Raw genomic sequence first — 7,059 nt, forward strand, 5'->3', positions numbered from 1 at the left:
CCCTATGACTGAAGGCCAGCAGTTTGTGGGGGAAATACATTCATTTTCTCCCAATAGCCACACTTTCAGTAAGACGGCTGGGCTGCATTGTAATTTTATTTCTCTGCATATTAACCCTATATCTTCAGGTAAATAGCATTTTCCAATGTGACAGGTTCCCACTTAATTCATCTCTAGCAGCAGACATGTTGCCTTTGATTACAGGAAGCGAGCAAAGATCTTTGTAATGTAATTTGTTTTGTGCTTAAACTGTTGTATTTTGCTAACACAAAAAACCTCTTTTGCTGAAAAGTTTGAAAATTGCTTTTTTTGTACATGTTTGGGTTCAGTAGCGAAAACAAAATCCATAACTTCATTGCTTCATACGTGGTTGATATTTTGACCGATTTAGATGTACCGGATAGTATCCATGGCAGCAGACCTCAGAAATTATTTCTGACCACTGCTACTATTCAAGTTGTGTCTTATCGTACAATTCATCCAAACTGGTGACCCATTGACACTTGCTGACCATGGCCGTTAGAGGACCACTGATTGAGTACACAAGATTTCATGTATAGGCAAGTTGATCATTGGCACATAAATTTTCTAACTACGGTATCCCTAATTCCAAATGATTTACTCATATAAATGGGTCTTATGCTTGCTCCTGCTGTTAGCCTGGGTCCACATAGTCCAGCCTATGATACTCTTCTTTTCTCAAATATAAGTGAGACTTTGGTCTTGGGTCTAGAAACGATGGAAGCATTACAGATACATATAGAAACATCAGCACAGAGACACTGGTGGAAGACTATAAGAGAAGCTTTACAGGGGAATGGATATATTGGCGTGTCACAAGAAATAAACATGATAATGGAAATTAGACCTGCCAATGGTGTCCCAACTATTTATAAAAATAAACCAGAAGGGAAGCTGTCACTGAACTTAGGAAATCCCAAAAGAAAGAGGTGGTGAAGAGTCAGCAAAACCAAGACAAGACACAATTGGAGTATGTCCATAACAAATGAATACAGTCAGTAGTTCATAAGCAAATGGAAGGTTAGTAACAGGGTGATAGCAGGGTAAAATAAGCACAAATTGGATGTTTCAATAATTGATGGCAGATGCATGATAAAAGGAAAAGGGAAAATGAAAATTTGTAGTCAATACGGAATGACAGCTGATAATACTGCAAATTATATATGTGAAAAAGAGATCAAGAGGACAGGTGGTTAGAGGACAGAGGAATGAGACTTCATCCTGTGTTACACTTCAAACATAGAGAAAATGCAAGCGAGAACATGTATTGAGTGTGGGATGCCTAACGACTGTTCCGAGAATGTGATAGAATCTCATGATGGAATAGCAGACATGGTTGTGCATACAGAATTTAGTGGCAGGTGTCTGTACTCTTAGACCATGAACAGATTTGGGATTGTATGAGGGAGAGAAATAAAGTTTACAAATGTGAACAAGGACAAGTTTGTAATATCTCAACATGAACTCGTAGTAAAGAAGAACGAGACTGTACAGGACCTCCTTTCGCATGTAATGTGTCTTTATAGGGTTAAGTTTGTACATGGTTGAGACCTTTTCCTATGGTCAAAGCAATTGGTTACATCAGGGCAATTCAGGGAGATCATGGTAGATAGAGCAGGTATTAAGGTGTTGTTAGTTATTCCAAGTCACGACTATGAATATACCGAAACGAAGTCAAGGGAGATGGGTGAAGTGCAGACCTAGTAAGTTTCTAAGATGGTAGTCAAGGCTTCCACCTTAAAGAAAAAGTTGTAGACCACATTGGCCAAGACATTTTTAACATAAGGTGACACTATTGTTTGAACATTCTAGAACATAACTTGAACAGTGTTTAACATATGACAGTCAAAACTCTGGCTGGTCCATCATACAGTTGTGACCAAAGTATTGACACCCCTGCAATTCTGTCAGATAATACTCAGTTTCTTCCTGAAAATGATTGCAAACACAAATTCTTTGGTATTATTATCTTCATTTAATTTGTCTTAAATGAAAAAACACAAAAGAGAATGAAGCAAAAAGCAAAACATTGATCATTTCACACAAAACTCCAAAAATGGGCCAGACAAAAGTATTGGCACCCTCAGTCTAATACTTGGTTGCACAACCTTTAGCCAAAATAGCTGCGACCAACCGCTTCCGGTAACCATCAATGAGTTTCTTACAATGCTCTGCTGGAATTTTAGACCATTCTTCTCTGGCAAACTGCTCCAGGTCCCTGATACTTGAAGGGTGCCTTCTCCAAACTGCCATTTTTAGATCTCTCCACAGGTGTTCTATGGGATTCAGGTCTGGACTCATTGCTGGCCACCTTAGAAGTCTCCAGTGCTTTCTCTCAAACCATTTTCTAGTGCTTTTTGAAGTGTGTTTTGGGTCATTGTCCTGCTGGAAGACCCATGACCTCTGAGGGAGACCCAGCTTTCTCACACTGGGCCCTACATTATGCTGCAAAATTTGTTGGTAGTCTTCTGACTTCATAATGCCATGCACACGGTCAAGCAGTCCAGTGCCAGAGGCAGCAAAGCAACCCCAAAACATCAGGGAACCTCCGCCATTTTTGACTGTAGGGACCGTGCCAATACTTTTGTCCACCCTCTTTTTTATGTTTGGTGTGGAATTATATCCAATTTGGCTTTAGGACAATTCTTTTTGTGATTTTTCATTTAAGACAAATTAAATGAAGATAATAATAACAAAGAATTTGTGTTTGCAATCATTTTCAGGAAGAAACTGAGTATTATCTGACAGAATTGCAGGGGTGTCAATACTTTTGGCCACAACTGTAGCTCCACAATTACCGAAGCTGAATGTTACCTTCATACAGACCTCTATTAATGACGCTACCAAGCCACACTAACAGGTCTTTAAGAAGCCAAGCCCCTCCAGGGCTGACATCTTAAACAGCTAATTCTGGACCTAACTTTAGTTTCATCTTGGTTTGAGTTTAGCACCAACAAAATGGCCTTGGCTCTGTCTCTAGCCTGACCACGTATATGGAGCCCTGCACGCTTTCATTTCCTGCAGCTAAAACTAGTCCAACTCACTACACTAAGTAAACTCATGGTCAAAATTGTTGGTACCCCTCAGTTAATGACAGAAAAACCCATAATGGTGACAGAAATAACTTGAATCTGACAAAAGTAATAATAAATCAAAAATCTATGAAAATAAACAAATGAAAGTCAGACATTGCTTTTCAACCATACTTCCAGAGAATTTAAAAAATAAATTAAAATTCATGAAATAGGTCTGGACAGAAATGATGGTACCCTTAACTTAATATTTTGTTGCACAAAATTTTCAGACAATCACTGCAACCAAACGATTCCTTTAGCTGTCAATGAGATTTCTGCACCTCTTGACAGGTACTTTGACCCACTCCTCAAGAGCAAACGGCTCCAGTTGTCTTGTGTTTGAAGGTTGCCTTTTCCAGACGGCATGTTTCAGCTCTATCCAATGATGCTCTATAGGATTTACAGTTGTGCTCTAAAGTTTACATACCCCGGCGGAATTTTTGCATTCTTGGCCTTTTTTCAGATAATATGAATGATAACACCAAAACTTTTTCTCCACTCATGGTTAGTGGTTGGGTGAAGCCATTTATTGTCAAACTACTGCGTTTTCTCTTTTTAAATCATAATGACAACCCAAAACATCCAAATGACCCAGGCCAAAAGTTTACAAACCCCATTTCTTAATACCGTGTATTGCCCCCTTTAACATCAATGACAGCTTGAAGTCTTTTGTGGTAGTTGTGGATGAGGTTCTTTATTTTTTCAGATGGTAAAGCTAACCACTCTTCTTGGCAAAAAGCCTCCAGTTCCTGTAAATTCCTGGGCTGTCTAGCATGAACTGCGCACTTGTGATCTCCCCAGAGTGGCTCAATGATATTGAGGTCAGGAAACTTAGATGGCCACTCCAGAACCTTCACTTTTCTCTGCTGTAGCCAATGACAGGTTGACTTGGCTTTGTGTTTTGGATCATTGTCATGTTGGAATGTCCAAGTACATTTCATGTGCAGATTCAGGGCTGATAATTGCAAATTTGCCTCCAGTATTTGCTATTAATGTGCTGCATTCATCTTTCCTTCAACTTTGACCAAGTTTCCTGTGCATTGTAACTCACACATCCCCAAAACATCAGCGATCCACCTCTGTGCTTTACAGTAGGAATGGTGTTTCTTTTATCATAGGCCTTGCTGACCTCTCTCCAAATGTAACGTTTATGGTTGTGGCAAAAAAAGTTCAATTTTGGTCTCATCACTCCAAATTACCTTGCTCCAGAAGTTTTGAGGCTTGTCTCTGTGCTGTTTTGCGCATTGTAAGTGCAATACTTTGTGGCATTTGTGCAGTAATGGCTTTCTTCTGATGACTCGATCATGCAACCCATTTTTATTCAAGTGTCTCTTTATTGTGCATCTTAAAACAGCCACATTGCTAGTTTTCAGAGAGTCCAGTATTTCAGCCGATGTTATTTGTGGGTTTTTCTTTGCATCTCAAACAATTTTCCTGGCTGTTGTGGATGAAATTTTCCTGCATAGCACACACCAGTCTTAGTGAACGGCTTGCTGAGATACAATGTGCCAAATTCATTAAGAGACACATGCATCTTATGAATTTTACACATCTCCTCTGTAGCATTCACCTCCATGTGCCTCCAAAGAAATGTTACTCCAGTCTAAAGGCCCCGTTACACATAACGATGTCCCAGCGATCCCACCAACGAGCCGACATGATGGGATCGCTGTGACATCGTTAGGCTGATCGCTGGTGAGCTGTCACAAGACAGCCCCTCAAGCGATCAGGACCAGCGACGCTGGACGCTGGTTTCTAATGTAAACATCGGGTATCTAGTAGCCGGGGCTCCTGGATACCCGCTGTTTACCTTGGAAACCGGCGTACACGCTAGTTTCCAACGGGTATCCATCGGGTATCTAAGAGCTGCGCGACTCCTGGATACCCCCTGTTTACCTTGGAAACCAGCGTGTACGCCGGTTTTCTAAGGTAAACAGAGGGTGTCCAGGGGCCGCGGCTCCTGGATACCCAATGTTTACATTAGAAACCAGCATCCAGCATCGCTGATCGCTGGTCTCTCGCTGCCACACGCAGCAATGCATGCTGGCCAGCGGGAGACCAGCGATCGAAAAATGGCCCAGGCCGATGGAGCACGATCAGCGATACCCGGCAGGGGGGGGGCGGTCGCTGTTCCCCGTCACACACAGCGATCTCGCTAGCGAGATCACTGTGTGATGGAGCCTTAACATTTCCGGTGTAAAAATTGCCATCACTTTTGCAAAATTTGATGGGCGTGCAAAGCTAAATCCTGTCTTGTAACTGCTCAACCCATTTTTGGCAGAGGCGCTTTACACTGGAGTGAAAATACCAAAAATCGCACAAGTTTGCACAACTCCAAGTTCTCCAGTATTTTGGGATAAAAACTTTACTGAATGCACAGTCATGGTCATGTTGGCACCCTTGAAATTGTTCCAGAAAATGAAGTATTTTTCCCATAAAATTATTGGCACTTCAAATTGATATTTGGTTGCACATCCTTTGGATCTTTGCAATAAATAACTGCAATCATCACTTCCTATAACCATCAACAAGCTTCTAACATCTTTCAACTGGAGGCCTAGTGCCAAAGGCTGCAAAACGACCACAAAACATCTTTGAACCTCCACCATATTTGATTGTAGGTGCATTTTTTTGTAAGCCTTATTCCATTTTCGGTTAACAGTAGAATGATGTGCATTACCAAAAAGAACTTGGTCTCAGCTGTCCACAAGATGCTTTCCCAGAAGCATTTTGGCTCACTAATGTACAGTTTGGCAAACTGCAGTCTAGCTTTTTATGTCTGTATGTCAGCAGTTGAGTCCTCCTGGGTCTCCTGTCATAGTGTTTCATTTCATTCAAATGTCGATGGATAGTTCGCGCTGACACTAATGCACCCTGAGCCTGCAGCACAGCTTGAATTTCTTTGAAGCTTGATTAGGGCTACTTATTCACCATCCGGACTATCCTGTATTGCAATCTTACATCAATTTTTCTCTGCTATCCACATCCAGGAAGATTAACTATAGTTCCAAGGGTTGAAAACTTCTTGACTGTGTTGTGCACCGTGGACAAAGCAACATCAAGATCTGTGGAGATGGACTTGGAACCTGGAGATTGTTGATATTTTTCAGCAATTTTAGTTCCCAAGACCTCCGACAGTTTTCTTCTCCTTTTTATGTTCTCCATGCTTAGTGTGCCACACACAGATACACAATGCAAAAATTGAGTCAACTTTTCTTTTTTATCTGGTTTCAGGTATGATTTTCACATTGCCCACAGGTGTTACTTGTCACAGGTGAGTTTGAGCGAGCATCACATACTTGAAAAAAAGTTGCTTACCAACAGTTTTGGAAAAGTGGCAACAATTTTGTTCTGCCCATTTTTTGGAGTTTTGTGTGAAATTATGTCCAATTTACCTTTTTTTTCACAGTTTTAAACATGTGTATAGCAAAAAATATGTAATTGCAATAATTTTCTGGGATAAATACTTTATTTTCTGGAACAATTTCTTGGTTGCCAACACTTTTGGCCATTACTCTGTGTATTTGTATGCTGCCATTGAAATAAAGTAGATACAAATTCCCCTATTCACAGGAAGTAGCACAACTCAAAGAACATATAGCACAAAATATCCCACAATTCAATTAAGAAGAGGAGATCTCCTCTTCTTAATTGAATTGTGGGATATTTTGTGCCATTTAAATAAAGTGTATATGCTTAGACGAACTGTGTAGATACAATGTTATGCCACTGTCTAAACACCTTGCATTCAAAGTTGTCTTTGGCTGGGGAACTTCAGCGGTGTCTCCATACCTTGAATAAAAAATAATGATACTCTCCTGAATTTCTGTTTGCATGAGATGCCAAGTGGTAGTAGGGTTAAGGCCTGTTTCATACTTCCATTTTTGACCATCAGTCAAAAACCGCCGTTTTTGCAAAAAAACGGATCCGCCATTTTTTTTGGCGGATCCGTTTTTCTCCCCAT

The sequence above is a fragment of the Dendrobates tinctorius genome, unplaced genomic scaffold, assembly GCF_039654945.1.
Source record: "Dendrobates tinctorius isolate UK_male_01 unplaced genomic scaffold, ASM3965494v1 ptg000133l, whole genome shotgun sequence".
Classification (NCBI taxonomy): Eukaryota; Metazoa; Chordata; class Amphibia; order Anura; family Dendrobatidae; genus Dendrobates; species Dendrobates tinctorius.